General features: G+C 47.5%; 1 pseudogene; it reads right to left on the reverse strand.

Moving 5' to 3' along the window:
* Nucleotides 1-2,246: 2,246 nt before the first annotated feature.
* Nucleotides 2,247-21,270, reverse strand: LOC144160573 (uncharacterized; annotated as a pseudogene).
* Nucleotides 21,271-21,592: the final 322 nt, after the last annotated feature.

Raw genomic sequence — 21,592 nt, forward strand, 5'->3', positions numbered from 1 at the left:
CGCTCCTCTGCCTCGTCATCGTCGCTGTCGTTCTGCTGGCTCATTTCCGCGGCCAATCACTCTAGTGGCCATTCATCACAATGCCATTACAGACTAGAATATGGAGGGGACCACTTTATGGAAATGTACGGATGTAATCACCACTACGCGACACGAATACTGTGGCAGGTCGCAATGGGAGAAGGCACATCATTCGGGCAAAACTTCAGACCGGACCCTATACCTATTAAAAGAAAACTGCCACTGCTACCTGGACGTCGTAAACCATCGAACTTCCTTGGCATCGAACTTCCATGACCGGATCCATGGAATCTGATACTCGAGAAACTTGACTAGTTCGGCATCACATTTTCGAAGTGCATAGCGACAGTTCTGCGGAGTTTTTTTAGGGCAAGGCTTCAGGCCGGACACTATAACTACTAAAAGAAAACTGCAACTGCTACATGGATGTTGTAAACCACACTTCACTGCCTAGTACAATAAATTGTCTTGAAAACTCACCACCGTTTCCCGGCAAGTCTACACGCCAATGACCATCTCATGCCGGCCTACCATGCAGTACAAGCAGTGCACAACAAAAAGGCGACAGCTTTCTGCACCTCACAAACCACGCATCAGGGAGCAAGAAAACGTAGGGTAGGATGCGTATTAACTGTCTTTCTCAGAGAAAACAAATGTTTTTCCAACAAGAACAACAGTAATTGCCGATGTACAGTGTAACCTTTAAACTTATCCACCCCATCTAAATGCCTCACGCAGACTGAAACTGGACTTTCTCCACGTTTCGGTTGACAAAACGCACATTCCAGCATAGGCGGACACGGCAAAACATCTGGACGAACCTCTGGTGGCCCTGAGTAGAACAGAAAGTGAAAGAACTAATCTTAAACAACTGACGGAACAAGACTGCACATAAGTGTAGAAGATGCGCAGTAGCTTCAACCATTGCAAGAAAGTGCATCTCAAGGTCTTGAACAAAAGCAAAATGCCCTTCTGATGGCACATTTAAATTGCCAAAAAGTTTGCTGGGAACCTGATATGCTTTTAGCATGGTGAAATACTGATTGGGGCCACTTAGGTCTTCCCCTGCACCTTTGAGCAGCTCTGAACAGCTGCAGTCTTTTACGGCCCTAGACAAAAACAGCTTTACCAAATATCCTGCAACATAATAGGCAGCCGAATCATCAATAGTGTGGGGCTGGATGTCTTGTGCGAGCACTGAAATGTCATCGAAAGACGGGAAGTCATCAGGCTCTCCCCTTACCACGCTGTCAGCCAGGGAAGCACTGCTCAATGAGAACGGTGATACTTCATGAAGAAGTTCGGACCTGTCATCTTCTACGTTACCTTTATCTTCAGACAGCTTAAAGAGTTTGCGAATGCAGATGTGTTTCAGTCCCGAAATGAAGTGAGCGCCATTAGAGTTTGTGTTGCAGCCATGCTTTTGCCTTAAGAGTCCAAACATGTTCTCAAGTGGATCCTGCTGCAGCCGACAAGTTAGTAGGGACAAAAAGTTGTAATTTTTAGAGAGATCATCCCAAAGCTCCAGAGTGGCCCGAATGGTTATCTGCCACCCAACAACGGTTTGCGGCTGCCGCTTGGCATCGAACTTCCATGACCGGATCCATGGAATCTGATCCTCGAGAAACTTGACTAGTTCGGCATCACCTTTTCGAAGTGCATAGCGACACTTCTGCGGAGTTTTTTTAGGGCTGGAGCTGTTGAGAGCGTCAAAAAGCTTATTCATCCTATCACAGAAAGATGCTGTTGCGACCGCATCTGCAGAAAGCTCCTTTGCATAGACAAGCGCCATATGTGCTACGCAAACTATGGCGCTAAGCACTTGAGTCGCTCTGCTCACCTACATGTTCAAGAATCGTTTTTTGGATGTGCCGCTCTGTGAGTTTTGGAGCCAACCTTAGGCGTATCTCATGAGTCGATTTATAGAGCTTTTCAATGTACTCCCAGTCAACTACACTGCTTCCAATCCGCAACTTGTGAGCTTGCACATTGTTACGCGTTGTTTTAATGAGGTGAGGCACATCAAAGATGAAGTATATCCGTTCGCCATTTACTTAAAAAAAGGCTGTTCTACCGTCACGCCTAACTGGGCAGCAAGACTCACATTGGTAGAGGCCTGGTCACAAACCACGGCCTTGACAGACATGTTGATGTCCCGAAGAAGATGTACAAGTGCAACCGGCAAATGGTTTACGACAGAAGCAGGCGTAGATGTGTGACCTATGTTAAATGTCACTGGCTGAACCCATTTTCTCGAAATACCAGCAAACAAAACAACCATGGCTCGGTCGGCAATCGTTGATGACCGTTCAGTCCCGTCATCTGTGAACCCGTACACCACATCGCGAGCGGAATCATAAGCCAAGTTTTTTAAAGGTATCTCGTCGAAGATAAGGGTACACACACGATCGCGGTCATTCCAATCCTGCGTGCTTGTCGCAATCGACTGAATTACCCCAGGTATCACACCTGGTGTCATGTGAACATTTGCCAACCACCGCCTTAGTGACCGTTGCGTAGGCAAACTGAGAAGTCGCGCTAACGAACGGTATGCTCTTGGACCACGGAAGTTTAAGTGGAGAGCAAATTTTTTCAGCCGTGCTGGGTATCGCCTCCCTTTTCCTCTTGGTCTCAAACGGATATGCGCTGACAGAAGGTTGAATACTTCTTCCGAGACATGTGGGCGGATAGCACCCAGGGCCTGTGAAATGCACGGTGGCAGCTTGGTCTTTTCCTTCCGTAGGCGTGCGATGGTCTTCTGGTACTTGGACACCTGGGGCTGCGGGTCTCGCAATCGTCGTTCTCAACTTCTTTGGCTGCTGACATCTCTGGGCTGGTACACCGCACTGAACTGAAATAGACAAAGTAGACGCAACGTCACAAGTTTGTAAAGATAAAATTACATAGGGCAATCTAACTACAACTTTCTGGTAGTATTCCACTGGTATAAAAAGTTGCATTCGGCAATAACCTTCAACATCACGACAAATAAACTGGCACATTTGATGCCTTGAAATTGCAGTAAGCTTGTGGCGTATACTGAGGGAAGCTTCCGACGCAGTCATTGGGGCACAGTTAAATCTGTTGCAGTATTCTCAACTACACGGCGAGTGAGCGAATCGGGCACTAGCCAGAGAAGTCTCCTCCGTCGGAGCTCACAAGAGGCGAGTCCACGTCAGCAGAGCTCGTGCTTGGCAGTCCACCTGCACATCATGAACAAGCAGGCGCGTCAAAAAAAAGGAGTCGAAACGGCCCCCACTCGTAGACAAATCAGTCAATGTTAACGCTCGGCTGGTTTTCAGCTTAAAGCTACATACGTTAACACTCAGCTGGTTTTCTGCCCAACGTCACATAGCCGTGTTCTTGTGAAATCATTTGCAGTATTCTTGAACACCAAGGTTACAATACAATGCAAATCGGGCACTCACCAGAGAAGCCTCCCACGTCGGAGCTCACAAGAGGCGAGTCCACGTCAGCACAGCTCGTGCTTGGCAGTCCACCTGCGCATCATGAACAAGCAGGCGCGTCAAAAAAAAGGAGTCGAAACGGCCACCACTCGTAGGGATGAGTCAACGTTAACGCTCGGCTGGTTTTCTGCCAAGAGTCACACAAAAAACTGATGCCGTACAACCTCAGGTAGAAACAGCTGATATTGAGCAAAGGAGACTATATTGGAACGCCTATAAGGTTCACCTCGGCTTCTGTCAATGACTATTTAAACCACGCGGTGTTAGTAAGCTCAAGCAAAACGAAACTATCTCCCGAGTCATGACTGCACTGGTTTTACACACATTCTTGTTAAAAGGTGAAAGTGATGGAACAAATTAGCAATGCATATTAGTACTACTTACGTTTGCTTACAAACACAACCAGTTGTCTCAAATTAACAGACAATGGTCAGCATTTCAATGCGAACTGTTTTCCCGCAAAAGAAACTATGAAATTTGTTGCAGTCCCCCCCCCCCCCCCTACGTGATGTCCTGTACTTCTACATTAGGGAAATCGCATTCTATGCTCTCTACAAATACATTTTCTATCTTGTTTTTCCTGAAAATAGAATTACTTTGTTACTAAAGTAGATTACAACAGCAAAAGCACGTTACGAGTACTGCTTTACTGTCAATGTGGCACCTTTTCTTCAAAAGCAATACTTACCATACACAAAAGGACGCCCAGTTCCAAAATTGGAGGTGGGAGTGTCCAGGAGGCAAGGATCTTGCCCGCTCGCGGGAGATCTGGAGGAGGAAGGTGCTCCCTTGAGGCTTCCAGCGTATGTGGCAGCGTATGACAGACCACAGATCAGTATTGGCCCACACCTTAAGCCACAAAATCAAGATCTTCCACTGCATTACCTTGCGACATTCGGAGCACAGTCGGCAGAGCAATCTTGGTCAGCCGCGTGCGGGCAGGATCCACAAAGTCCTGTGCTGGAAAACGCTTACAGCGTAATCTCTAAGACGAATGCAGTTGGCTGGCTGGCTTTGCCTTATGGTCATCCCCCCCGGTGTAGGCCACCCACGCTGTTGACCTGCATGGGTATTAAGGGAACAGTAAACAAGTTGTTTGCAATGACAAATTCCCTGCTACCAGTCTAAACACCAATTCGGCACATTGGTTTGAGCACTTGAAAAAAGGAAGTTCATTACAACTAGTACACAAGCACTGCATCCACATGTCACTTATATGCAACATAAAACCTTGTCTTATTCTCCCCAGCTGTCGTGCCATTCCGCTTTTAGCAACACTGAAAATATGCATGCCTAGTTATTTGCGCAAGAGTGGTTAGGAGCATTTTTTATGCGACCTAGGGATTGTTTAGCATAACAAAACGACAATGCAGCCGGTACAGCCTGAATGAAGGTCTTTACCCAATCAGGACAAACAGCAACTGAAGGTAATACAAAGCCCAAACGTACCTGTTGTCCCGTGGGATGCGAAAGAAATGCACCCCTGGACCGGGAACTTGGCGCGGGTATACCTTGCCACTGTGTGGGCACCACGGCACACACCAATAAGGGCCGTGCCCATGACCAGCAGATGCCATGGGCTGAAAAACATGGAAATAATATGCATAAGGTGTTCAGAGAATGGGTGCTGTATGCGCAATACGTCTTTTTTAAACAAACTAGTCAAAAAATAACCAGAGGAAAACGTTCGCTAGAACGGCCCTACAGAGCGCCATGGCATATTAGATAACAGCAGCACATAACTAGCCGTGCCTAGGTAGTAGCATAATCGAACGCAGTGGGCGGCTCACGTATATTAAGTGCAGCCACAGCGCATGACAATGCGCTTCGACGTTACAGACCGCCGGCGGGCCGACACCTTTTGCACGTTACGTTACTTACCGCCGTCGTACGCTGCACGCGAACGCCACGTGCGACGACGAGGGCGTACCGCTGACACTTCAGCTCTTGCATGAACACCACAACATCCCTGAAATATTTTTATTTTCAACTAACAGTCACATTCCCAAAGCATTGCCTAAACTACTGTCCTGAAGTCACATGACCCGCCATGCATTATTTCCTGCGCAATACACGCCGCTTTCAAGTACAAAGGAACGTAAAGACGATATTCCGCGTCAGAACTTTCAGGAAATGCATCACCTTTCGTTCAGGACAGAAAACCGATGCCGTGAACAAAGCGCCGGGGATTCTTTGTCCAAGAGAAGTTGACACGGAGTTCAAAACCGCACGTGCAAGCCGCGAAAAACGCTGTCAAAAGAGACAAATCAAGACAAATGGCGACGGCTTCCTACGGCTTGGCTTTATATGGTGCACACCGAAGCCACAAAAATTTACATTCACAGCCATTCAACTTGTTACATAAATAAAAGTGTGTAGTCTAATGTGTAACAAAAGTTTAAAAGTATAATATTGTGTGTAAGCTTAGTTTTAAATATAAAGTTTTTTACCACTTGCGCCAACTGGCGAATGGTGCGGGAGTCAGGTGATTCGGCCGCGATAAGCCCGTGTGTCCCCTCTTCTAATTTTTTTATTTCTCTATGCCCTAGTCGCGCCTCCTCGAAACGCGCTTCCCTGGACCGGTTACGTCACCCCAATAATCAGCAAATAGCATGAATTGCATTTTTAAAGCGCTTGAACTCCGCTTCGAAATGTTATCATTACGTTACGTGAGCGTCGCTTGATGAGCTCGTGTTTCCAGAGTTCCGATCGATCTCCTGCCTTCTGGACTTGTATTCCAGGACACACGTTCCGTCTGCCGAGGCTAATCTTTATATGAATACCCTTTCGTCCTTGTAACTTCTTACTGACACAGTACAAAAGTTCGAATTGTGCTGCTTCTCTAAGAAATAAATCTTTTACATGAAAACAACCACTCAGCGAAAAAACGTGGTCAAAGAAAGGATCCGACAAACAAGTACGCGCGTTAACCTCGAACTGATTTTTATTTGCATAGCGAGACATGCATACATATCTACAGACACGTACAAATGAAGTACGAACCATGAAAGGCACTGCCGAAGATAGCAGTGCCGTCACATTGCAACGGCCTTGAAAAGCACACGGACATGCGCAGGAGAGATGTCGGGAGCAAGAGCGCGTTTCCAACTGCGATATGTTACCCTCTCATCGTTCGCATGCTTGCTTTGTCGCCATGCCGCAAGAGCGCTGCAAGCATTGCAAGCTCTACCAGTTCTACCACCGCCGTAGCATAGGGTATTGATCGGTATGAGAGCAATGCAGCGCGTAATAGCGCGCTGCGGCAGCAAGGGCTTGCGTGGGAAACGCTTGCACGCTCTTGGAAGGCATAATGTTGAGTTCATGATGCTTTCTAGAAGAAACCAGCGCAGAGAAATGGAGGCAAAATTAAAAGCATGCCGCCTGATATATGATCGCACTGCATTGTTTTGCGGCCGTCGTGCGGTAGCTGGGGAAATTAACAGTGAGCTTGTCGTCATGAACGCGCCTTTATTCGACAGAGTAATAGCTGAGTCACTACGCAGATTCGGTGCTCGTAGCAAACCATAAATATACCACCCGAATTCATCTCCACTAATATATAATAACTGCAAGCATTGTGAGGTTGTAAAATTATTGGCACAATTCTAAGTATTCGCAAAAATTGGAACATTACGCAGCTCCAACCATTCTATAATCCAGTTGCACTTGAGGAATATTGTTGGAAGCCTATTTTCTCGTTTTTCGTGCGGAGGCACATCAGTGCTTGTAGAAATCTCTTGAGCGGGCAGCACTGAACATGGTTATCGGCGTGAACAAGATGGCCAGCGTTATTTGCTCAAGTTACTGCACCCAACATGCAAAGCTATGTAGGCAATGAGACGCCGGCACAGACGGGAAGCGGGCGCTAATTTTCGCCGAGCACGCAGTGACCGCAGTAATTATCTCGCCACGCATCGCTAACAGTTATTTCTTGCCATAGGGTTTCTTACTATATATACTAGAGGAGAATCTGGCGCTACCATTTATTCGGCTCCTATCAAGGCCGCCGGGTGCCGTCATGGGTCACCATTATACCGTATGCTAGCGTTAGTTTGGTCACTGGCTAGATGAAAACGCTTTCGAGACCGTATATTCAAACACAGTGCCACAAAAATGCAAAGAATGGTGTGTATCACCAAAGTGAAAACAAAACAGGCTCTTTTAAAGCTAGGGGAAAAGGAAGTAAAACGTATCTATTTAGCAGAACGGTTGTGCCTACTATTCTGCAGGCCAAGCTGGTAGTTTACAACAGGTTCAAATTATTTGGGGGCAAACTCTTTAGAAACTCTTATTCTATTAGTTTTATCATAATTTCAAATAAACAATTGATTGAAGAGCTCGGAAATGTTTGTGAGCGTGCCTATGAAAACGTCGTCTTCGTGGTGAATCCGCGCATCTACCGTCAGGTACAGATTAAAAAAGCTTGTTGCTGGGCGTTGATTCATACTTGAAGAAAACAATTAGTGCCCTTCCACTCTGTGAAGAAGGATGAACTGCAAAGCTGGTCGTAACCCATGTATTGGGTTACGACCAAAACACGTTCATCGTAACAAAACAAAGCACGTTTATCATAATTTGCGATAGAACATACTTCCTAGCCAATTAGCTGAATGAACTTCTGAAGGATCCAAGCTTTGTTCTTGAACATATACATGCAGCTGCCTGTGCCCCTCCCGCGTAGTAAGCATTCATCTTACCGTTTGTGTAAAGCCGGGTTCAGACTGCTGCTGGCACTGTCGTAATTACTTTAAAGGATTACATTATTTCACGTCTCAGCCACCGAACTGCATGACATGCCGTTTTTTACGTCCATAGATTACGATACGGGTTGGGCGCCACCAATCTGATCATAGCGTAACACATAAACTCAATCCGCTCTATCACTAAGAGCTCCAAACAGGTCCCATTGGGTGGTTGAACGTCCGCGTTTAACCCTCGCACCAGCAGAACAGACATGCCACTCATCAGCCCGGGCGTGAAACCTATAGAAGCGCGTGCCCGCCCTTTTCCCCCTGTTGGAAATCACGGCAAGGAGGAAGAAGTGGTCCCTTCAACATACCTCTCGAATCATCATCATTGTACATAGGGTTCCATCCTGTCCCATTAAAGCGGCGGCTCCCGTTCGTGGTCCCGGCTCGGTCCTTTCCGCGACATGGTGCCGAAACGACAGGAAAAGCGGCTTTCACAGACGTGAGACACCCTAACGAGCGCCGGCCCCATCGACCTTCGAGAAGAAGTTTCCGCCGGTGCATTTGTGTCCTCGTCTGGAGCCGCGCCAGGGGAACTCAACGGTGGAAGGTCCGAGCGGGCTACCAACCAACGACAACGTGAGCCGTGGGGCGAGGACTGTTGGACCGTGACGCAGAACGAGCTTGAAGCACCATTATAGAAACGACATGGAAGGAACGAGCTTCAAGCACATGCATTCACGATGAAGACACCGCCTTCATACGTTGTAACGACGGTGTACTTCGTGGCCATACCAAGGAACGCCTACCTACCAACGATTTTGTGGAGTGCATAACGCCGAGGAGAACAATGAAGGAGCTTATAAGCCAACGACTCCAGCTACGTAACGAAGTCTCCGCAATTATTAGGCAAGTTGAGAAACATCTTTCATCTGGTTCACTTTCGCTAGTAATGCTGTCTAGCTGGAATAGGACACTGCTAGAGAAAGATCAAGCTTTAAAGAAACTGGACGGCGAAGTCGAAGACCTCATTGCCATAGAGAAGATTGCCGAGGAGATCGAAAGTGCTGAAACATGGGCCAATACCATCGTAACCATGAAGTGGAAAGTACAAGGGGTTATAAGTGATTTACGGCAGTCTTTAAAACGCTCAGTTCGGCAACGAATCAAACGCAACGGGAACCATCTAGACGTAACATCGTTCACCGGTTAGGGTTCGAATGGGGAGGGCACTTCTCCCGATATGTCAGCTGCGTCACTGATGGGCATTACGGACGAAACATATACAACCAGAGCATTACCGACTTTAGAAACGAACCAGAGGTGAAGCGTCATCAATACTCCGACATCGGTTATTTTGCGAACAGCACGTCACTGCCTTCAGCACCAACAGAAACGTATCAATGCAGCCATCCGGAATCTGAGGCAGAAAACGACGGTGACACCCAAAAAAGGTTAATCCGCGCGGCCTCTCCTGTGAACGTGAACGAAGAAGCTCCAACGAGTAACAACGTAGAAGAGCGTACGCTGTGTGCGAAAATAACGCATTAAAAGGAATGCAGAACGCATCGAACGCGCAAAGAAGGAAAGAAATGGAGGGGTACTAACCTCTCGGAGAAAAGCCTGGAAAGAAGTGTCTTCATAATTTCATGTGGGAAAAGAGGAAACGCTCTTCAAATGGCAACAAAGAAGATGCAGAGACATACAACCGGGAAACCTCGCAAGCAACGATGTACAGGCAGGATTCTATGCCGCCTAAGAATGTCTCAACGCTGTCAGGAGACTCCTTCTCGGGGGGATACCACTGTTTCCTGTGGAGCTGACAAAGCAACCTATGTGCCCCATTTCACGTGGTGCAACTCCACACACCGAAGTTTTGGCAGACGGTACAAGCACCGATGGCGAAGCAAGTGCACTGGGGCTGCACGGGAGTGCTTTGAAGACTACACCGGATCGTTTTTGAATTATTCATGTACTTTGGAACGATAACGCTTGTTTGACTTAGTCGTTTAGTACCTTCTGCTTTTCGTGGTCGGGAGGATGTTGGAAATCACGGCAAGGAGGAAGAAGTGGTCTCTTCAACATACCTCTCGAATCATCATCATTGTACATAGGGTTCCATCCTGTCCCATTAAAGCGGCGGCTCCCGTTCGTGGTCCTGGCTCGGTCCTTTCCGCGACACCCCCCTGCCACTATTATCCGCTACAAACCTGGGCACGCATAAACGGGAAACCGGTCATGTGCGCGTGCTTAGAAGTGATAGACGCGGTCGAAAATATACCCTGAGAGCCCTCTGAAGAAGTGATATTGGATCACGCCGGCGTTCCAAGCGGGCATGTAGCTGTTTACCCGGGAGGCATTCGTCATCTCTTTCACTGCTTTTCCCTCGCACGTCTCATGCGTCGCCACCAAGGAGTGCCCTCCCCGTGACTCTTTGCCCAGATGCTGTTCCATACTTCGCTATCCAAAACACGTGACATTTTCGCGGGAGGTTCGAACACAATTTGCAACATGATGGCCGGCGGCGGCGGCGGCGGACTGCGAGGTAGCAGCATAGCAGCGCACGCCAGCGTGAGTTCGCTGTTCTCACGAACACTTCGTGAGACGCAGCAGAAATTCGCCGTGATCGAGAAGACTGCAGCCCGCGCGGCGCACAAATTTCATATTCGATAGTGTTAAAGTCTTCAGTGAATTTTTTACGCCCATCCGTGCTTTTGTTCATTTGTCGCAATCATCTGAAAACCACGCAACCGCCGTTAGCTGCCACTGCGCTAATTGCTAAAGGGGATTCGTTGGAGGCGAGGGGAAAAATAGTTGTGAAAGAGGTGTGAGCGGCGGTGAGGACGAGCCCCAGCACCGCCGAGTAAATCGATGACACAGGAATAAAAACTAGGAGGGTTAGACATATAGTGCTTAGCAGTAAAAAGAAAATGTGGCGTCCAACAGTCATGGACGAAGACAAGATAGGACGAATACCGGTGCCGTTATCTGGCGTATATTTTCTTCCAAATACATTTGGTTTATCAGGTGTGGCGCCTAGCACAACTTCAGGAAAACAGGCTATGACTGGACAAAAGTGTTTGGGTCCTGTCAAAACCTTTTAGATAAGGAGCATCTCATGCTCGGGGCTGTGTCCATCCCTCCCTTGTCGGGGTTGTCCACCGTCCGCACTCTACTGCGCATGCCTGGCCAGTCACCGGTGATGATGATTGTGGCAATATGCACCTAGGGATTGGCCAACCAAAGAATCCATCACCAGATAACTTCGCGTTCAACCACCCTCGTCATCTTCCCGTAGGAGAACCACTGAAGAAGAAGAAGGAGAAGAAGAAGACAAAGCTGCGAAGAGGAGGGCGTGTGAACGGTTTCCCATTCCACGCCATTGTTGCAACCGATGCTTCTGTCCGGGAGGAGAGGGCAGGCGTAGGTATTTTTTCTCCCGGTCTAGATTGGGCCTTTTCCCTCCGGCTCCCTAACTTTACTACATCTTTCCACGCAGAATTTCTCGCAATAGTCTTGGCCCTTCGTAAGCTTTGTTCTTCGAAACGACAAGCAATAATTCTCATGGACTCATTTTCTGTTTGTTCTGCCCTTACTTCTTCAACTTCATCCCCCCTACGTCGAGTCCTTGCTTCTTTAGCGCCTTCCTCCCTTCGTGAACTTCGTCTGGTCTGGGTACCTGGAGATGCAGGTATCTGGCTTAACGAATCGGCGGATGCTCTGGCGGGAATGGCATTGGGCGGTCCAGTAGTGGAGGTTCTGCCGCCCATTTCCCTCATAACTTCGGCTCGCTTCCGTAGGCTGTGTTTACTCCAACGTCTGCCTGATTCTACCTACGATGACTCGGAGCTCGAGCACCTCCGGTACTCATGGAAGTGCAGCATAAGCCAGTCGCGAGCTTGTGAAGTAACCCTCACTAGCTTTCGCTGTCGCGTGCCAAATTTTAATTATTACTTGCACCGCTCTAATCTGGCTTTGTCGCCGTTATGCGCCTTTTGCAAAGAACCAGAAACAATCGACCATTTCTTCTTCTCCTGCCGACGGTTCTCCTCGATAAGACGAAGATACCTAGAAAGTACATCCAGCCGGCTAAACCTCCCCCTGTCTGCTACAGTTATTTTGTCATTCGGGGCGAAGGAACTGGGATTCTGCCACGGGGATCTTTGCAGTGCGTTGCACTCATTCATCCTGGAATCAGGCCGTCTGCCGTGCTAGACAGTATTTAGCTTAATTGGATTTTCTTGTCAAGAATATGCGCGCCAAGCTCACTGCTTCGTCTGTACCACTTTCTTCGTGTTTCTTACTTCCAATTTTCATTAAATGCTGTTCGTTGTTACCTTTTTTTTCTTTCTTTCTCTAATCTCCTTACTTTTATTTCTCTACTCATATTTTTCTTTCCCTCAAAAAATTACCTAATTTCTTTCGGTAAGGCGCCCATTTCCTGGACAATCCCCCTGAGTGGGTACGCGCCATTGAACTGGAACCACCACTACCACCACGTTGCGTTCAGCGGGTGCACCAACGTCAACAAACTTTACTTCACCAACGCTGACGGAGACTACCGATTCTACCACAGAGACGACAACACCGACAAGAACATGATGGACGAGTTTCGGCGCCTCGAGAACCACCGCCTAAGCACCGTCACACAACAGTACTTGCGGGCCTTTGCCACCGGTGTGGACCCGGACGCGGAATTCCCTCGGGCGCTACTAAACACCACAGCACTCAACATCACGGCAACACAATGGAACCATGCGGAACCACCGTGATCCTTCGCATCCTCATCAGGGTTCGCCACGGGAAGATAGTGTAAGTTTTTTTACTGAAGTTGTAGTTGGCGCTAAACGTCATTCCGTTATGGCATACCAAATAGCTCGCATCGATACATTACTATATTTGGGTTTTTTTCGTCAGGTGTACATTTCGCGGCGGCGTAGTACCCGCTCAGTCATACGTTCCTTCGACTCCGGCGTGATCGACATTAGTTACGGTCACGCACTGCCTGGTCCTGCACCGAACACGCAATTGTCACGGGTCATGGCTACCCCGGAACAGTAAGGATTTCGGCTGCCTCGCAGAAAGCAAATTCCAAAAACAGCTTGAAGAGACAGACAACCGATTTTTGTCGAGTATATGGCCACTATCCCAAATGCAAGGGCATCACTTCATACACCTTAACGTGAAACGGTTTTGCTGATAGTGCCCTAGAACTTTCTAAATCAAAATTTTTTTTCTATGCGCCATATGTGTCATCTCGAAAAATGACGCTGGCAACCATGACATTCAGTAGCGCGGCAATATACTTTTGTCTATATGCGAAATTCTAACCTTCTTTTACAAACCTCTACTGCTGTCCAATTCTTTTTTCCGCTAACATTAAAGCCAATGGCCTCCGGAAGCTGAATGGCTCCCTCACTGAGGAATGGACGAATACTTTTGCACTCGGTTACGATATGTCGCATGGTTTCTGGCCCCTTGCCGCAGCCTGCGCATAGTTCTTCCTGTACCGGCTCGCGGATAAGCGTTTTTGTCCGCAAGCAGCCCGCCCGTGCTTCAAAAAGCAATGCACTCCGTTTAGTATTACCGCAGGATTTTTCTCTTGTGATCTCCTGTTTCCTGATCCTGTAGATATCTAAGGCTTCGCGTCCATTCTCTTTTTCGAGGTCGTTGTCTCTGATTCTTTCATTTCATTTTTTATCCTTGGTCGTTTCCCCTGCACTACCAGGTTTTATAGACTTTGTCCTCAGCCTTTTGGTACTTTTCCTCCACTGTGTGTCCCCGCTTTTCATGGAAAGATACCGTGACACTTTGGCCGCCCATCTCTGGAGCCCTATTCTCCGCTGCACAAATTGCCGGCAATTCGCCATGCTTGCCGGCAATTTGCCGGAAGTCTTTTCTGATTGGCTTTCAATTTTGGTCACGGGCTTCCAGTTGAGAAAGTGGTTGTGTGTGCTGTCGTCATTTTGACATTTCATGACGTTTACTGACATCAGTTCTAAAGTTTGCCTTATTTCTCTTCACTGAAAGCGCATAATTTGTGGCGGGCAATGAAAAACTACAGGATTTCCCGCTCAATATAATCGAAACGCCAGTGAATTTATTCCCAGCGCCAGTGAATATAATCCAGGCGCTAGCCAATATAATCCAGGCGCCAACCAATATAATCCAGGTACACGGAGTGCAGAACACATGACACCGCTTTGTAATTTAGTTGGCAACCAATACCATCCTGGCACAGTGTATTTTCATCCAAGTTAGATGAACTGGGTTACGTGACCAGTTTACCCAGACTACCTAAGAACTGCGCAATAAAACAGTCACGTGACTATCAAGCACTCTCGCCTAATTACTATACTGAATACAAGAATGGTGCCATGGGTATGAATTCTAGCATTTAAATTTCTCGCTTACTCGAAATTTTAGGGGAAACTGCCAGCATGCCTAACTCTCGCAACCCAATACGGGCCCGAACGTGGGACCGACAGGTGGCCCTGCTGGCGCCGTTGAAGAGCGCCAACCGCGGAAGAAAATCGCAAAAATGGTCGGGACTTGCCCTGACGTGTAGGTGTGGAGAACGCGTGTTTCCGTGTTGCTTAAAGGGGCAACCTCTCGTTACCGTGATGATGTTAGTCATGCGAAACTCACTTTTTTTTTGCCAGAAATTAGGTCCGGGCGACACGCGTTCGGTCTAATTATTTACCTAATATAGGGACTTAAGTCATTATTTGTTAGAGATTGATTTGGATAAAAGTCAAATTTATGTAACCAGGGCTTGTGAGATACCAAATTAATGGTCTCGATAAGGGGAATCACGTGGGAGAAATAAAAAATTGCTTTGTGCTTATAGTCATGCAATAGTCACACGAGTCATAGATTAGGGTAACTGCCAAAGTAATGCCACAAGGGCTTCTGAGGTATCAAATTAAAGTCCTTAATAAGTGGTATCATGTTGGACAAATGAAAAATAGCTTCCCGGTTGTAGTCAAGAGAGAGTACCGTGAGCACTAGATGGGGTTAAAAGTCAAAGTGATGGCACTAGGGCTTGTGAGGTATCAAATCATAGGTTTCGATGAGGGGAATCCCGTGGGAAAATTAAAAATTGCTTCCTGGTTAAAGGCATGATAATAGACACGTGAGACATAGATTGGGTTAAAAGTCAAAGAATAGTCACCATGGCTTATGAGGTATCAAATTAAAGGGCTCGATGAGCGTAATCACTTACTACAAATTAAAAATTGCTTCCTGGTTATACTCATTAGAAAGTCCCGTGATTCAGCACATGTGTTAAAAGTCAATATGATGTCACTAGGTCTTGTAAGGTACCAAAATAAAGGGCTCGATGAGGGGAATCATGAAAGACAATTTAAAAATTTCTTCCTAGTCCTAGTCATGACAATATTCACGGGATTCACAAAATGGGCTATAAGTCAAAGTGACGCCACGAGGGCTTGTGAGGAATCAAATTAAAGGTATTGATGAGGTGAATCACCTAGTGCAAATGAAAAATTGCAGTCCTGGTTTTAGTCATGAGATAGTCACGTGAGTTATAGATTACATAAAAGTCAATGGCATGACACTAAAGCTTGTGTGGCATCAAATTAAATGTCTCGATGAGGGGAGTCATGTGGCACAAATTCAAAATTGCTTCCTGGTTATAGTCATGAGGTGTCACGTGAGTCATAGATTGAGTTAAAAGTCATGTTGATGCCGCTAGGGCTTGTGAGGTATCAAATTAAAGGTCTCGATGAGGAGAATCGCGTGGGACAACTTAAATATTGCTTTCTCGTTATAGTCATGAGATGGTCACGTGATTCATATATTACGTTAAAAGTGAATGTTAGGCCACTAGGGCTTGTGGGGTATCAAAATAAATGTCTCGATGAGGGCAATCACATGGCACAAATTAGCAATTGCTTCCTGGTTGTAGTCATGAGATTGTTACGTGAGTCATAAATTGGATTAAATGACAATGTGACGCTGCTAGGGCTTGCGAGGTATCAAATTAAAGGTCTCCATGAGGGGAGTAACGTGGGACAAATCAAAATTATTTGCTGGTTATAGTCATGAGATAGTCCCATGAGACATAGATTACGTTAAAAATTATTGTGAGGCGACTAGGGCTTGTGGGGTATGAAAATAAAGGTGTCGATGAGGGGAAAAACGTGGCGCAAAAAATAAAAATTGCTTCCTGGATACAGTCATGAGATAGTTACGTGAGTCATAAATTGGGCCAAATGTCAATGTGATGCCGCTAGGGCTTGTGAGATACCAAAATAAAGGTCTCGATGAGGGAAGTCACGTGGGACTGATTAAAAATAAGCCCGGCCAATAAAGCGCGTTATTACCAGATGTCACCCCGTCGTTCCCAAGCAGCTATGGCTCTCCAGCGTGCCGCCCTAGCAATTTTTCGCACTGCCTTGATAGTAGTTCGCGTCGCATCTGACAGATGGCGCCACCAGTCCACGGCGCGCACGCCGCTCGTGGGACCTTGTTGTTCTCGGCGGTTGCACTCGGTCTCTGCAAGAGGTAGCGTCAACATCCCCCTCGCGAGGGGCACGATCAAATGAAGAGCATTTCCGGGGGCGCACGACGTTAAGTAGTTTGCAATACGTTAATGTTGTTGCACTTGTGGCAACTGCTGACGAGACAGCGCTCGTCAGCAGTAATTTGAATGAGTCAAGGATATAAGGCGCGTCTGTAGCCTCCCATTCTGTGCCGGCTTTGTGGCGCAGTGGGTAGAACACGATGTACATTGCGTTCCGCCCGCAGGGTCGAGGGGTCGAAACCGGGCGCCGGATAGTATTTTTTTTTTATAGTAGGGAGAGGTGCGGTGCGGACTACGGACGTCAACGCGGTTGATATCGTGAGTTACTGAAATGCTCTGCATTTTAATTTTGCTACCTGGTCATAGTCATGAGATAGTGGCGTGAGTCATAGATTACATTAAAAGTCAATATGACGCCACTAGGGCTTGTGAGGTATCAAAATAAAGGTCTCGATGAGGGGAATCGCGAGGGACAAATTAAAAAATTGCTTCCTGGTTACAGTCATGAGATGGTCACGTGAGTCGCAAATTGGGTTAAAAGTCAAATTGATGCCACTAGGGCTTTCAGGTATCTAATTAAATGTCGCGATGAGGGGGGAAAGACACAGAAGAAATTAGAAGTTGCTTCCTGGTTATGGTCGTGAGATAGTTACGTGAGTCATAAATTGGGGAAAATGTCAAAGTGATGCAACTAGGGCTTGTGAGGTATCAAAATAAATGTCTCGATGAGAGAATCACGTGGGACAAATTAAATATTCCTTCCTGTTTATAGGCCTGAGATTGTCTCGTGAGTCATAGTTTGGGTCAAAAGTCAAAGTGATGCCTTAGAGCTTGTTGTTGCCCGCCCGATTGTAAAAAGAAAGTTACATATGCGAGAAAGAGGCTGATGGTGTGTTGAAAAATTATTAATTGGATTTGTTATGATGGTGCGTGACTCTTACTAATGAATAATCAGTCATGCGACTGACCATGACGTTTATTTTTCACGAGTAAAAGCATCATAGGTATCAAATGACCGACATTTATTTGCTTGTTCGCGGTATGTGCAAAAGAAATTGTCGTTGCAAACATTACACCCAAAGATGTCGCATGATTTCTATGCGTCATGATTTAGTCACGTGACTCCCCATGAGGTTAATTACATCACGAGTATTGGCAACATGGCTATGAAAAGAACGCTGTTGAATTGCTTGTTTACGTGATGCGCAAAAACTCCTTGTCATAGTGAACATGTCTTGATTTGATGGCTCATGACTCCATGGATCATGAATTGGTCACGCGACTTGGTATGAGGTTTATTACACGATGAGTATAGGCATCATGGGTGTCAAATAAGCGCTGTTTAATTCCTTATATTCGTAATGAGTACCAAAATCCTGTCATGGTGAATATGATTCCTTATGATGACGCATGACTCAAATGGATCATGTATTAGTCACGTTACTTACTATCAGGTGTATTACATCACGAGTACTGGAATAATGGGTGTCAAAAAAACGCTGTTGAATTGCTTGTTTTCGTGATGTGCGTTAATAGCCTGTTATTGTGTACATGTAACCTTTAAACTCACATCACACCTATTGATCCTGAATTATTTATCCGAGTTGCAAGGTTTATTATACCACGAGTAATCACATCATAGATATGAAATAAATGCTGTTGTATTGCTGCTTACGTGATGTCAAATTTTTTTCTTGTTGTGCACGTGATTACGGATGATATGGCATGGTTCCTAATTATCATAAGTATGTAATGTGACATACCATGATGCATATGATGTCACACGTACTGTCACTGTGTATGTCCAATATAACGCTATTGAATTGTTTCTTCACGTGATTTGTGAATACAGGCGTTTTTGCTAGAGTGCGTGATTGCAGGCACATCACTCTGAAAGCACAAATAAGGGCCTGGTTTCTCGAATACTGAAAACCCATCGGCGTAGTACTCTTCATGACAGTTCCGTCATCACTAGGCAATATATATATATATATATATATTTATAAATTGTGAGGAGGGAAGGAAAACCCCCTCTGCAGGTTCTTGAGTAGGGTGTGTTCGGTGGCGAGTGGGGCTAGCCACAGCCGCCAGTTAATCAGACGAGGGCGCTTTGTGAGGTTACGAAGACAACATGTATTTTAGAACAAAGCACGACGCAGACAATAGCACTTAGACGAGACCCTACCAGAGAACTATCAAAAACCGAAAAGGAATAACCATTTTACAAATGTCACATCAATAAACCCAAAACGTCTAACTAATGTGCAGAAAACGCCAGAAAAGCGGCACAGAAAAGTTCAGAAAGAGTTCACCATGACGTGGCGTAGTACTCGGGGCGTCGGTGTGTCGCGTTGCGTTGCGGTGAGGGCGTCGTCGGGAAGTCTCGCGTGCTGGGCCGTTGACGATGCAGCTCCGTCGCTGCTCTTCCAGGAACGGTACTTGCAGGAACGGTCGTGGCAGGAACCTGGTCATCGCCAGGCGCCACGTCAGGGAAGGCCGCGGGCAGTCGGCACCCGGTAGCCGCCGGTAGACGATCTCCAAGCCGTGGTCGTTCCGGACCGGGGCACGACGCAGCGCGTGTGCCTGCCACGGGCCAGGACACTGGGGAATAGGACGCTGGTCAGGGGAGGCCTTGGCGTCAGGTAGATCCCTTTGAGCTTGGGTCCCCGAGACCCGATGAGCTCTCGATCTGCGCCTGGACGTCGCTCTCCTCGAACCGTCCTCTCGGAACTCCTCCACTGGAATGGCCGTCCTTCCTCGTTCCCGTCTGGCCTCGTCACCGCTCCGTTGTGGCCGGCTCTCATAGGCCACTCGCGTTCACCGTCATCGGCTCGTGTAGCCTGCCACTTCTTCTTTGTCGGCCCTGCCAAAACGAGGACAATCCCTTTACGGGCATGTGTCCACGACGTCGTCGTCGTCGTCATCCTCGCCGACTGAGCGCTTCACCTCACATGTGTTCCCCCTTTCGAAAGTTTTTTCTTCCGTGAAAAAAAACTGCACAAGGAGGTGAAGAATCACTGCTGGGTGGTCGGATGGGGTAGACGTAGTTGGCATCACGGTGAACACCATCCCGCACACGGTGAACACAATCACTCACATTCAGTGACTGTCACGCACACTCGCGCACTACAAGTTCCACGTCAGTCACCACAACACTTCACGATTCGCAGTGTCATGCCACCATGCAATACTATTTGGCTATAGTACAACAACCACTCCTAAACTTTCCACATCAGTGCAATAGAGACACATTTTCTACAAATATCTGGTCGGGCCACTCTAATTCTATCCCCTTACAAGCAATGCATTAATAACACAATCTATATGTCTGAAGGAACCCTTTTCAAGCCAAGTCGATTCCGTGTTTTCAACCCGCTTCATTGATCTGAGGCTTCATCTTTACTTTTTTGCGCCTCTTCCACTCCGCACCCTTGGCGAGGCTATCAGTTTGGTTCTTAGAGCCAGCTGTGCTCACATCGGCAACGCGCTCAAGGCGACAATCGCGGCTCAACGGTTCCGCCACAAACCAGCGGCTTCCAGGTTTATCCGCTTCTTTTCCCTTGCGGGCGATCTTTCGGGCCCGTTTGTGAGCTCGCCCCCAGAAGGACGCACCGGGTACTTTGCGACTTGCGCTATCTGGCTTGCGGCGCTTACCCTGGACCTTGATTTTTACTGCTCGCCCTCTGACTTTCTTCCGATCCAGTTTCACCATTCTCTTTTTTGCCTTATGCATGCCCGTTACTCTACGTTTCACTTTAGGCCTACCCTCATCAACAGGAACGCTCTTCGATCTTTTTGCTTTGCTGAGTTTTGCGTGCAAAGGACCGGGTGAAACCGTTTTCCCGGGGCATTGCTTTCGGCCTTTCAGGCGTTTTCGCATGTTTTTGCCGTAGCCTACTAGCCCCTGCGCGAACACCCTGTCCTTTTTTTGAGTGACTGGGCCGCCGTCGAATACCTCATTGTGGGATTGCGTTTCCAGCTGGTTATCCAGCTCGGTGCACGGCTGCGCATGGCTGCTCTCACATGGCGCATTCCACTCATCTGCACGCAGTGCATCTGCAACCGTGCCATGTTTGAGTAGGGGATCAGCTCGCGCTTCGCACGCGCCTTCTACTTCAGCGTTCAGCGCCTGACAATCTTTGTCTTCTTTATTTCTGGTGCACGCGGGCTCATCGCAGTTTGCGACCCTCGTGACGTCTCCGCCACGTGCCTCGGGTTCGTTGCTCTCTTTTTTCCATGTTTTCTCGAGGCTACATTCTGTCGGTAACATACAGCAAGATATCGTCTCCTTGCTGTTGGCTCGTTCAGGGCAAGAGTTGACGTGATGACCCACTCGGCGGCAATCCAAACAGTACGGTTGTTTTGGCCTTGACCGACAATCTGAGGCTAGGTGACCCAGCTTGTCACACAGAAAGCACCGAGGGGTTCTGGCTGGGTTCGTCATATTCCTCGCCTCCTTTGACAACCCAGCGTCCTGCGCTCCCTTAAAGCGCAGCAGGTTGATTTGATGCTGGGCCTCGAGGAAGTGATCGGCGGCCTGCGTCATTTCCGAGAGTTTCGTGCAGTCCCTTTCCCGTAGGAAAACTGCTAACGTGCTGTGGCAGTTGGTCAGGAATTGCTCCGAGACAATTAACTCTCGTACTCCGTCATAGATTTTAGGAGTACCTCCCATCTCCACCCAGCGGTCGAAGAAACTCTCCAGTCTCGTCGCATATTGCTTCGCCGTCTCACTGTATTGCGGCTTGCTCTGCCGGAACCTTTCCCTGTAGCCTTCAGCCGTGAAACGGAAACGTTGCAGTAGCGCCAGTTTAGTCTTGTCATAATCGACGGACTCGCCAGGAGACAGCCGTCCGAAGACCTTCAAGGCT

This window comes from Haemaphysalis longicornis, unplaced genomic scaffold (assembly GCF_048455015.1).
Source record: "Haemaphysalis longicornis isolate Haplotype H1 unplaced genomic scaffold, Haemaphysalis longicornis Haplotype H1 scaffold_107, whole genome shotgun sequence".
Taxonomy (NCBI): Eukaryota; Metazoa; Arthropoda; class Arachnida; order Ixodida; family Ixodidae; genus Haemaphysalis; species Haemaphysalis longicornis.